This window comes from Mobula birostris, chromosome 24 (assembly GCF_030028105.1).
Source record: "Mobula birostris isolate sMobBir1 chromosome 24, sMobBir1.hap1, whole genome shotgun sequence".
Taxonomy (NCBI): domain Eukaryota; kingdom Metazoa; phylum Chordata; class Chondrichthyes; order Myliobatiformes; family Myliobatidae; genus Mobula; species Mobula birostris.
In genome coordinates this window covers 41,136,314-41,149,889 of record NC_092393.1, presented here as the reverse complement: position 1 = coordinate 41,149,889, position 13,576 = coordinate 41,136,314, and the positions used below count along the sequence as shown (strand labels likewise).

Genomic DNA, 13,576 nt, shown 5'->3' with positions numbered 1-13,576 from the left:
GGATTATATTTAAAATGAATGACACTCAAAGATGGCAAGATTTGACCGTATCTATTATAGCAAGAAATAACCCTCAAAAAGGGGTTACTAGGGTGTCCTATCGATTCAGACAGTGGTGAAAGACGTGCTAAACTAAGGACCCCAAAGCAATCATTTGAGGAGCACAGGCTGAAACCACAACCGAATCATATCACTAATGCTGAGTGGCAGCAGGTCAGGAGTGCCATGGATTCCTGTGTAGATATAATGAAGAAGATATAATTGAAAGCACAGATGCCAAAAGATGGGTCCAAGAAGCAGATAAGCAACACCAGTAAAAACAAAATATATATATCAGGGAAGTTGCATGTCCTGGATGAGACAGATCTCAGGTAAACATGGACACCAGCAATGGTGACAATACTTGAAAAAGTACCAGAATAGAATTTACACTCTGAATTCAGAGTGCAAGTGAACTTAATGAAAATGGATGGTGTAAACACGAGAGACAATGGGAAAATGAATATGCTTAAATAGAGCCTGGACCATGACTCCCATTACTCAAGATAGCTTCCACGTATAGGCAATGGAAGATCAAGGCCTGGTCAACCAGTGGATCGTAGGTCCTGGTGATATGCTGGTGTCCTGATACAGGAGGACTGCAGTTGGAATGTCTTGCTGAAGCAGACCCCCAAGCTAAATGCTTCAAAAGCAAAGGCAATAGATGGATTCAAAGGTTTTAAAAAAAGTAGATGAGTGAAGCATGGTTCAGAAATTGAAAGAGAAGAATGCATATCATGATAAAGGATAGCAAGCAAGAAAAGGCAAGAAGATCAAGAAACCAAAATGGAGATGGTAAGATTGAGTTATGCTATTTGGTAGTATACCAATTAAACTGTATCCACTGAATTCATTAATTAAAATTCATACAGTTGTGTTGATCTGTATGATTTATAATAGTATCAAGTTTACGAGATACTTTTAATGATGATGCGTACAACTTCTAGTGAAACTAAGAAATTGTGGAGACACAGAAGATTGTTACTGCTGGAATCTGGAACAAAAAGCAAGCTGCTGGAGCAACTTAGCGGGTCAAGTCACACTGGTGGGGGAAATGAAATCAGGAAATTAGTACAGATGCAGGCACTCTACCCAAAGCGTCGACAATACCTCCTCCCTCACACATAATGCCTAACCTGTTGAGCTCCCTGAGCAGTCTGGTTTCTAACTCAGAAATTGTGTTTGGTTAAATGTATAGCTATATATATCTGTACAGATTTACTTCATACGTTACATGATAGTTTTTTGGATAACTCTTTATTCGTATGCAGATAGTTGTCAGCAAGGGGTTTCTGATTTTAAGGGGAAGCAATATACATGTGAGTGTGAGAGTACCTTGAAGAACTCTGAGCCATGTGGTTTGACCTTGGTAAATTTTTGTACCAGATTTGTTTGGAATGACTGCTTTCCACAAAGAATGTACTGTTGTTAGCTCTGACTATTCTGAGTGATGGTACTTTCAGCAACTCCAAAGACACCACAGACACAACAATATGTTAATTTATATTTAAAAAAAAGACTTGGCCCAACTTGAAGTATTTAAGGCGCTGTTTCCACTTATCATTAATTGAATCAGGACTGTGCTTAGCTCTTTCCAGCTGTTTAAAGGAACAATACTTAAGCCAAGTGCAGCCTGGTTTCCACTCGTGGTTGGTCACACAAGTGAGCTGCAGAGATCCATGCTGGGCCAATTACAGTTTCCTTGATTTAATGAGAATGTAGCCAATATGATTGTGCCTATCAATGTTTGTTAAACTGGTTTGCAAATCTGAATTCCCTCTATTTGACAGATTGATTGAGCTGACTTATAGCTTTTGCTGAAGCCGGTAAAGCAAAGCTGCTACAAAATGGTTCCTGCCGGTTCTGTAGCTGTTCAAATGACACTTCTGACATTCACCATTTGCAAACAAGGGATCCCAATTCTGATACAAACACTGAAATATGTTTTATTCAGACTAAAAGTGAATAACAGCCATTTGTTCTTTACTATTTCCTTACTCAGCTGTAGACTCGAGTTTGTGCACTTGAAGCATTTTATGACAGCTTGTTCTGCCTTATTTTGGTCCACAGAATGTTTCATGTCTTTTTAAAGTTGGGAAGGAAGGAATGCGAAGGTGGGAGTTAAGATGAAAGTCTGCACAATATTAACAGTGAACACCGACTCAACAGATCAATGTCAACACAATTACCTTTTTTAAAAATCAAATCATTTTTACTGTGCAAATTAAAATCATTGCTGCTGTTATTGGTATAGGCTGCTCAGAGAGTTGTCATTTTGTTTGCAGCTATTATAGTCTACTTCTGTTAATTAAAGGTAATTTTCTTGCTGAAAACAATTTGAGTTGATTGCAGAGGCTGCCTGTGGCGGTAAGACAGGCACTTTGTTTCATAGTGGGACCTAAAGCCCAGTTTTAAAATGTCTCCTGGCTTTCTGAATGGGACAGCTGCCTGTCCAGCACCGACTCTAGGCCTGGAAAAACCCTCCATTTTTCCATTGCCATTTGGAGTACAGCGGTGGGACAGCTCCATAAAGAGGCATTAAAGAGAGTTTTGGCGTTGATCTCACATGGAAGGAAATGTTTTCCTGTTGAGTCTGCCATTACTTTGCTGTATTGCCCAAGGCTGCACTTCTATTCTTCAGAAAGTATCTGAAGCAAAGATGGGTTCTGGCAGAAACAATAACAATGAAGGTACGATAACACGAATCTTGGGTTGTAAAAGTGATCTAAGTTAGATGCATTGTTAGACTGAGAAACCTTTGGAACAGGCTTGCAAGATTGGTGCTACCTTATGACAACAAAGAATTGAGAAGAGATGGTTTCTGCAAGTTTTCTGGGTAACGTACTACCTAACTATAAAGCAAGATTCTGTACGGTTTTCCAAAGATTGGCCTTACTCTTCAGCTAAACAATTCCAGCAGTAATTGGGACATGTCTCGTACCCAAACATTCAAAATAGCAGCTAATCTCAGTTTTGGAAGGAACTGCCTGGCTTTCTTTTCATAAACACAAGAGATTCTACAGATGCAGGAAATCCAGAGTAACAAACACAAAAAGAACTGATCAGGTCAGGCAGTATCTATGGAGAGGAATAAAGAGCTGCTGCTTCAGGCCAGATGATGCTTTCATCAGGGCTGATTGGCTTTCTTCTGCTTACTTTTAAGATGTTTTTGTGTCTCTGTATGACAAGCAGAGAAATTGTAAACTATATTTTCAAGCTGGGGCCTATTTGATTCCTAGCTTCACCCTTCAGGTACATTTGGAAGTGGTTATATTTTCATGTTCATGAATGTTTGAGGTTCATGTCTGGCCACACATTTACACAAATGTTAAGACCTGTTTTGTGATATTTAAACCATAATTTAATACTAATACAGAACATGTGAGTGTGCAAATTCAATCATTTGCTTCTGCAAATCATAATTGTAAAATTCTTTTGAATCGTTGCTAGAAGAATACTAGCTTCAACAGGCTAAGAGTTAATTCCAGAACAACATGCGTAATACAACTGTAGGAAGTGTCAATATGGATTGGAGTGGTATCTCAGGAATTTAAAGTCAAACAGACCACCTCAAAAACTTCAAAGAAGTATTTATTTATTAATCTCCAGCTCATTCTCCTTGGTACACAAAATCAGGAAACTTCTCAATCTTTGTGGAGTTACTCTGGTGAATTTGTGAAAAGCTGTCTGTTAGGATGGCTGAGAGGAGAGTCACAAACAGAACAATTCTGCAACGCACGATTTATCGCGGGCTGATGGCAACATGAAGTTGCCTTCACGCGGCGTACCTGTGGCTGCTCTGCGAAAACCTGTTGTGGACTTGCATCTCTAAACGTGGCACAGTTAGACAGCAATCACGCAGCAGCCAGTGCTCCAAAGTTTCTGTCGTGGTCTGGTGATGAGTGGAGCTATCCACTTCATCTGTCTTTGGGAGTGATTGCAACTGACAAAAGGATGAGCACGCTGAAGGTCATGCAGGAGGGTAACTATAATAACGTGTGTGGTTTTGCACATAAACTACATCGTGCTGTCACTTCTGCACCTGATAAACACTGGGCTTCATGCAGCACTCCTGCCGGCACACTTAGCATTTGCAATTATTTCCACAGATCAAAGAAACTGGGGAGCTCTGCGGCAGCTTCATCTCGAACAATGCTCCCCAGCATCCTACACAAAGTGTTCACAGTGGTCCTCATTTTAAATTCCTGAACCAAGTAAAGCCACTCGTTGTTGTTGTGTTTCATGACGCTAAAGTTTCTTGGAAAGGCTCCATGCCTTGCCCTTTCCACCACTGTAACCTTTCTGGTTTACATCTCAGTGTCTGTGCAGTTCAAGCCCTTCCACCATTCCCAACAATCTTCCAACCAGCCTTTAGCTGCCAGGACCTAAACTCTGAAATACTATCCCTGAAGAGCTTCCTCTCCCTAACTTCCTTCTTCAAGCAGCTCGTAAAACTTAACCCTCTGACATTTGGTACCTCAGCGTTTTAGAACAGCTTCTTCTCCTCTACCATCAGATTTCTGAAGAGTCCATGAACATTATCTCACCATTCCTCCTTTGCCCTGTTTACTTGTATCTTATTGTAACCTAATAGTAATTTTTTCTGTCTTACACTGCACTGCCAGAAAACAACAAATTTTGTGACAAATGTCAGTGATAATATGCCTGATTCTGATTGGTATCTGACATTGACAGTGATATCTCTGAAATGCATTCGGATATTCTATCATGTTACAAGCATGATATAATGCAAGCTGTTGTTCTTCGTGATCTTCATTAATTTTTTACATGAGGATGTAAGTAGATTTATTCTCAGATTTGTTAATGACATTGAGAGTGTGTATGAGGTTTAGACACAACAGTTATTTAGAAACAAGCAATTTGATGTACACAAATAGGGGAATGGGTCTGAATATCCTTTAGCGTAAATATAAACACGTTCCGTACGTATTAGTAGTTGGGAAAGTTAAGGTGGGGTTATTCCTGAGGTGGTGTTGATCAAGTTAAAAAGATAAATAGAACTAACACCTGCCACTTATTAGAAGTGTACAAAGTAGTGCAGGTGGCTTGTCAAATGAAATAAGACTTTAGGCAGGATCATGCAGCATAAAACTGTCCATTCAAGCTCCTGGTGCATCTTTTCATAAGGTTTTGTTTTTGGAGTAATGGTCCTGTCTTACTTCACATTGCTCACAGCTGATCCAGATAGACAGATCTCAATCTCCATGAACACAGCAAACTCGACTATGCTGAGTTCCATCATCCTATTCACAGGCCAAGGAATTTAGTCACATAGTGTCACTACATGAACGAAATCAATTTACCCTCACAGCAGAATGCAATTACAGTAGTTTCTGGGTCACATCACACTAAAGTTCAAGCTGATAGTGAATTGCATCTCACTAATAATGAGTTTACCAGATCAGATGCCCACATAATGAAAGAATCCTCGGGTCAGGCCCTGTTAGTGCAGATGCACACAATTAATGCTGACCAGAGACTTTCCAGCTTTAGACAGTGCTCACTGTGGGTTGGAGTGCCTAGGGTGAGATCACCCAGTGGCAACTTGGCCAACCGCTTCTTTCCGGCCAGGGACAAGTAACTGAAAATGTGCTTCTTCTGGTTTTCACACCTACAAAAATTGCCAGGATAACACAGTTATGGAGAGGGTCTTACACTATGACTGCAGAAGAGACTGTTGACGAGGGAACCTGGATCAAGGAACAATCTGTTGGTAGGTCAGGCAGCAACTGTGGAGGGAAATGGACAGTCGACATTTCGGATTGAGATTATTCACCGAGATTCAAGATCATATCTACACAGATTGCTGGAGAAACTCTGCAGGTCAGTCAGTACTGATGGAAAGGAATAAAGAGCCAATGTTTCAGGCCGAGACTCTTCATCAGGACTTAGCCTAAAACGATGACTCTTTATTCCTCTCCACAGATGCTACCTGACTTGCTGAGTTCCTCCAACATTTTCTGTGTGTTACTCTGAATTTCCATCATCTACAGAATCTCTTGTGTTTGTGATATCTACAGGGCAAGCAATAAAATTTAGTCGTCCTTACTTTAAGAGGTGTACCCTCAGGTGAAGTAATGAATGACTTTCACTCTGTCTAATTGGAGTTAAGAAACCATAGCACTGGAAGTCATGAATATAAAACGTTTAGGAAAAAAAAGCAGGCTGGACTTTGGGAAGTAATTATTTTCAGAGAATCAATGGGCAGAGTGGTCAAAAGATGAACTGACCAACAATCTCACAGAAGGGGGCAAGTTACCAAAAGGATATTCCTTGTTGCAGGGATCTGTGATTACTAAAAGAGCAACCTCTTGGAGTCTTCCGATTTCACCAAGGGAGTCAGAGAATTTCTATAAGTTCCTCCTGAATTAGACATACTTGATTTCTGGCATTATCCTTCAAAGGAAGTGCTTAAGAGTTCAAGTCTAATTGTCATTCAAACCATACACATGTATCCAGCTAAATGAAACAGCGTTGCTCCGAGGCCAAGGTGCAAAACGCAGTACATACAGTCACACACAACATATAGCACACACAGTTACAAAAATCTTAGCACAAGTTAGTGAGGGGCATGGTCTTAAAGATTGATGGTGCCTGGGCAGTGAGTCAGGTATTGTACTATGGTCATGATCAGGTGAAAGATGGACCAACTTGAATAAATTCAAGTGCAAAACAGGAAGCCAACAGTGATTTGGATTGCAAATGCAGGGGACGCTACCCCATCATGTTATCAAAGAGGCAGCACTAACCTGAGGATAGGATCATCGTTATGTATTTTACAATGCTGAAAGAGGACTCAGAATGTCTCCAGTGCTGCTTGCACAGGAGGGCACCACTGCCCCTTTTACTTTATTGCGATTTGATGTAGCTCCTTCTTCACCTGTGCACTGGGTTCTGCGTATTCTGCGCACGGCAAATACCATGTGATCACTTTCACTCTGCTGCTGCACGTCTCAGAGAGGGGGTAAAGGGAATGAACAGCAAAACTGCTAAATGTGTGTGTTTTTGTGGAAATAATATTAAATATCTCAGCAAACTAAGCCTCCACTGTATTAACGGAACAGTACAACTTCCCACCCCAGACATAAAAGAACGTTTTTCACTGCATCAAGTTGCAGCTCCACCTTCCAGCTTATTTAGCCGAATCCTTTCAGTGTTCAAGCAAATTATAGTGATTTTACTAATATGTCACAGTGGGGTGCAATGACTTCCCATTTCTACAAAGTACTCTGGCATCTTTCCAAACACTGAACCCATTTACCACATTCCATGTAATTTTCTCAGTGATGTAATTCGTGTCTTTTAGCGAGTGCCAGGCCTCTTTTGTTTCCCTGAGCACACCAGTCCACTGCTTCCAAGCATCTTGCCCTTTCTACCTCCAAGTCTGTTGCTGTAGACACAGCTCAGTGATTGGACTGTGGTGGAAACTTTTTCCAGCTTGGATTGTTGGTGGTTCAGAGATCTACTTAACATAGAAACATACAAAATAGGTGCAGGCGTAGGCTATTAACCATCAGTGCCGGTGAGCAATGTGTGTGAATAATTAAATAATTAAAAGATTTCCATTTCATAGCCTGAAGTTTTCCGACTTCCCTAGGGCTAACCAACACAATAGGCATGGAGAAGCCTGGGAAAAGCAGGAGAACGTGATAAGCGAACTAAGAAAGGCCAAGGCTCCCTTGAGACCACCATCAAGAAGATCATGGCCGATCTTGTTACTCAGTTCTGTATTCCTGTCCACTTCTGATTCCCCAAACAAGCCAAGGATCACAATTCTGAATATATCTAACCAATGAGCATCCGCGGCTCTCTTGTGTCAAGAACTCCAGAGATTTACAGTACTATGGTGAGGTGACCATCTTAATAACACCAGAGCGAAGACTGAACACTAACTGGCACTAGCTTAAATTGTTGTCAGAATGTTGTCTGCCAATTTTTCCACACTTGTTCATCACCAGAGCAAAGAAAAGAGTTGTAGAAATTACTGACTCCATCTACCCTCGCAGTCACCTGTTCAGCAAACTGGCACCAGGGAGATGCAACAAGTCCATCATCACCAGCACGACTCATCATCTCCAAAGCTTCTTTCCTGTAGTGATCCAACTTCTCAACAAAATTCACACAGGTGTAAGACTCTAACTGTCCCTGTACAACATCCGTAAAATGGTCTTTCCTGTTCTCCTTCTTCTGTTGATAATTATCTGTTTATAAGTTCACATTTATTTAAGTTTGCTTATTGATATTTGTGCGTGTGACCGTTCTGCTAATTGCTGATTGCTCGTGGCAGTTTGCACTATTGTCTTGTGAACTGTTGGTTGCTATTACATTGTCTGTTACTGTACGTTCCTGTGTTTTGTGCTTGGCACCGAACCACAATCAGTTCTGGTAAGTTTCACATACTGGCACATGAAGTGATTTTGATTCTGATTCCCATTGCTCTCCATTCACCCAACGCTCTGAGTAAAGAATCTTGCTAGTAGTTCATATCTAAGTGGCTGGCCGTCACCCTGAGACTACAACCCATGGGCAGTCCAGTGGTGCCGTCACACTGCATCAGTGATCCAGGTTCAGTCCTGACCCTTCCAAGCTCTTTGTGTGGAGTTCAGGGTCAGACAGTACAGAGTCTGCACATTCTCCCTGTGACAACATGGACTTCCTTGCGTGCTCTGCTTTCTCCCAATTCCAAATACATGCAGGATGAAAGATTAACTGGCCACTCTAAATTGCCCCTAGTAGTTAAATCAGGGCGAGGTAAGATGCTCGGATAGGGGGCTTGGGGAAGTCGATGGTAATGTAGGGAGAATAGATTACAAAATAATTTAGTAGCAGAATGGTATTGCTCTGTGACCTGGAATGGACTCAACAATGCAAATGATTTTCTTCTACGCTGTAAGGAAATATGGAACTATCCAGCAAGTAAAACAACCTCTCAGCCTCTCCCCCATCAATTCCCTTCAGAATTTTTCTTCATTTCATTATGAAAGAGATTTTGCTGGTGGTTGTAACATTTGCTTTTGCATTTGGCAGTTGATTAAATCAAAGTACCAGCCAGGCCATAGTCTTTCCTCCTCATGGACCAAAAATGGCAGAATATCAACACTTGGGAATCACTTGCTTCATCTGTACACAGAACCAAGTGTTTACATGCGGTATAGTCGTTTGCATGATCCTACCTTAGGGCACCATTAAGTTGACAAAAAGAGGCCCTCTCCCTCCACAGTTTGAGTATGTGAAGAAACGCACACGTATATAAGAGCATTGGATCTGAGATCAGTCAGCTCTACAACTCACATGGAATCAGTTACTGTTCAGTCGTATGAAGCTCAGAAAACGTGCTAGCTCGCAAGTTATTTAGACAGGGTCATTCAATCTCCTTTAACTTCATTTCAATACCTACTTTCTTGCTGGCGCTGGCTCCCTGTCACAGGCTCCACTCTCTCCCTCCAGCCCTGGGACCTTTTCCATTCCTCCTTTGTTAGAATCTATTTCACCAGGTTAAAGTTCACCTAACAGTTTTTGGTGCTTGAGAAGTTTAAGCAGGTTCAAAGTGACCCGGTGTGCCAGGTGATGCGTAGCTTTTAAAACATAAATGGGTCCAGCTGCAAACTGGAGATTGCATCAACCACAGATGTGGCTGTAAATCTTTGATTCCACATTGATTAAGCACAGCAAAAATTGAGGAAAGAAGTCAATCTGTCATGCAGTCAATGTAAGTTTGCAGAGTCTGACCAACAGCTTCAAAATTGCTGATCCAGCCCCCAGAAGGCTGATAATTGAAGAATGGCTCACAGTGAAAGGCAAAAGTTAATCTGAGAACTCTTCCTCCCGGTTTATGCTCCCACTCCTCGCCCACCCCAATATAATGTTAAACTTTCGGGACTGTCTCTCTTCTGCACAAGAAATTCCCATCTCTGCTCCCTTCTTTCATGTCACCTGCTCACCTCTTCTCCTCTCACTTTCATTCTTTTCCATTCATTTCATTGACATCCCATCGGCTGTTCCAGCTTTCCTCTCTCCTCTTGCCTCTTAATCTAGTCTGTTTCTCAGAGTGCTGCTCCCCTCCTTCCCTTGCCCTTTTGCCCTTTTCCTGCTGTGTATTCCCAGATTACCTCCACTCCATCCTCTACCATCCATTGTTGCCTCAATTTCCACATTCTGAGCCACACCACTACCCTATTCATCCTATCAACGGGAGATCTGCTGAATACAGGATGCTACAGGTGAACAGCTCGTCAGACAATTCTCAGATTCAGTAGATGGTGTTTAGAATGTTCTTTACCCTATGATCGGAAAGAGAGGTACTGAGCAGATTGGATTGATATTAGAAAACAGAAGCTATGTAAGTAACAGATGTGGATACTATGACGGTATCAAAAGAGCAGTAAGTGATGTAACTTGTGACTGTAAAATAAAATTGCTTCCTTGAACCTTATTTGTACAAGCCAATTAATTGCTTGTAGCTTTGAGCTTTGGGGCATATTTACTGAGCAAGGTGCTAGGGAGGAGAGAATCGGTCAAAGTGGAATTGCAGCCTGACTCCTCTGATCAGTATGGCGATGCACTCTGACCCAGGTGACCAACGTGAAGGAACATTCTGACTCCACTGCTGCATCCTGACCTCACCAATCACCACAGAGGTACATCCTGACCGAAGTCTGATCCCCTATATTCAGTACATGCATATTCTGAACCCGCTCAATGCCAGGCCCTTTTGATCTTTCACCCTGAGATCATTTTAATATTGGTTTCAATCTCCCGCACCTCCAGTTTAGGGTCTAGTTTTGACATTGCTCTCTCATAGATCTGAAAACAGCACAAATTCTCCGTCTCCGCCGCATCTGCTCTCAGGATGAGGGTTTTCATTCCAGGATGAGGGAGATGTTCTCCTTTTTTAAAGAAAGGGGCTTCCCTTCCTCCACCATCAACTCTGCTCTCAAACGCATCTCCCCCATTTCACGCACATTTGCTCTCACTCCATCCTCCCGTCACCCCACTATGAATAGGGTTCTGCTGGTCCTCACCTACCACCCCACCAGCCTCCGGGTCCAACGTATTATCCTCCGTAACTTCTGCCACCTCCAACGGGATCCCACCACTAAGCACATCTTTCCCTCCCCCCCCCCCGCTTTCCGCAGGGATCGCTCCCTACGCGACTCCCTTCTCCATTCGTACCCCCCATCCCTCCCCGCTGATCTCCCTCCTGGTACTTATCCTTGTAAGCGGAACAAGTGCTACACATGCCCTTACACTTCCTCCCTTACCACCATTCAGGGCCCCAGACAGCCCTTCCAGGTGAGGCGACACCTCACCTGTGAGTCGCTGGGGTGATATACTACGTCCGGTGCTCCCGATGTGGCCTTCTGTAATTGGCGAGACCCGACGCAGACTGGGAGATCGCTTTGCTGAACACCTATGCTCTGTCCGCCAGAGAAAGCAGGATCTCCCAGTGGCCACACATTTTAATTCCACATCCCATTCCCATTCTGATATGTCTATCCACAGCCTCCTCTACTGTAAAGATGAAGCCACACTCAGGCTGGAGGAACAACACCTTATATTCCGTCTGGGTAGCCTCCAACCTGATGGCATGAACATTGACTTCTCTAACTTCCGCTAATGCCCCACCGCCCCCCTCGTACCCCATCAGTTATTTATTTATATACACATATTCTTTCTCTCTCTCTCTCCTTTTTCTCCCTCTGTCCCTCTGACTATATCCCTTGCCCAACCTCTGGGTTCCCCCCCCCCTTTTCCTTGTCCTTGGGCCTCCTGTCCCATGATCCTCTCATATCCCTTTTGCCAATCAACTGTCCAGCTCTTGGCTCCATCCCTCCCCCTCCTGTCTTCTCCTATCATTTTGGATCTCCCCCTCCCCCTCCCACTTTCAAATCTCTTACTAGCTCTTCCTTCAGTTAGTCCTGACAAAGGGTCTCGGCCCAAAACGTCGACTGTACCTCTTCCTAGAGATGCTGCCTGGCCTGCTGTGTTCACCAGCAACTCTGATGTGTGTTGCTTGAATTTCCAGCATCTGCAGAATTCCTCGTGTTTACGTTTATAAATCCATTGATGTTGGATTACTGACCTTGTTTGACTAAGAGACATCCCTTGTGCCATGAAATGGCGATATATAAGTACTGTGTGTGTGTGCAAGATCAGATTTATCTACATGTACACACAAGTTCAGACCAGTTGACACTGACCATGGACTTCAGTTGGTATTTCTACCCATGTTGTCTGGTACTTACTGAAGCCTACATATTACAGTCAATCAGTTTCTAAGCCCGAAGGTCAATCGGAGGCCCGGATTGAAACCCAGAGGACAAACAGAAGTTTGGGAGTTTGAGGCCTGACGTCTGGGGCCTGGGTCTGTTCATCGCTTGCGAGTCTGCTAGGGAGGTTAGGGCCCACTGTCTGCAAATTGGCGTCTGCTGGAGGCTGGTGGCTGAAGGAAACAGCCTGTCCTAGATTTAGAGGACTGTGTATGTCTGTGGCAGGGAGGGAGGAATATGGTTTAACTCGCTGTTGCTTGTTACGTTTTATGTTGTTCTGTCAAGCACTGTGAGCATGCTATGTTGGCATCAGAGAATGTGGTAACACGTGCAGACTGCCCCCGTGCCCCCCCCCCAGTACGACCATGGCCGTTAACACAAACGACACATTCCACTCTGTATTTCAAAGTACATGTGATGAATCTAAATCTAGATCTGAATCTGAATCAGTGACTCAGAAGGGGGCATGGAACACAGCAGGTCCGTGCTGATCCTTCCCCCTCCTCCCTGTAGCACCACTATTTCATTTCCCTTAATTCTGTAGGCAAATGCCTGGACCAAAGGTAAACTTAGTAGCCAAATAATCTACCAGCGTGTTTTTGAGCTGTGGGAGGAAACTGGGACATCTGAAGGAAACTCACATGGTCCAAGAGAGGACAAGTGAGGTCAGTACTGAACCTGGGTCACTGGCGCTGTGAAGGATCACTGCTAACCTCTGCAGCCTCAGTGTTTCTGAGTGATGTGAATGAGTGAAGAACATCGATTACAATTCAAAATCAATGCCACAGGAGTTCTCATCAGAAGGTCAATTTGCTTGTTTCACAAGTATTGACGTTACTTACGTGAGGAAAAAGCCAGTAAAATAGCAAAGTGAACACAAGTTTCTTGCATCAACAAATCCACACCTTAAGAATATTTGGCATCATATCACTCAGAAATGCACGTGACTTGAGTTAGTTCTATGCAAACGTGGTTTTTAGGCGTTGTAAAGTGATTTTCTAGGCTTTTGTTTTACATGCACTAGTATGACTAGGAGCTACCCAGAATAATTATAGCTAGTAAATGCAATGAGGCCCGGCTGAAACAAAAATGCTCTGGGAAAGCAGTGTCAACAAATACAATGAGACGTTGCAATATCACACTACTCCAAAGGGAATCAAAGGCATCACAATATTGTCCAGAGAGACAATGCACTCACAGTGTAGTACAGGAAAGCAATTGCGCCAGCATTCAAATGGAAGAATAGG

General features: G+C 43.0%; 1 protein-coding gene across 1 annotated transcript in view; it reads right to left on the bottom strand.

Annotated features, from left to right (window-relative positions):
• Positions 1-13,576, bottom strand: part of bahcc1b (BAH domain and coiled-coil containing 1b) — a 277,518-nt gene that overhangs the window by 25,147 nt on the left and 238,795 nt on the right. The window lies entirely within an intron of this gene.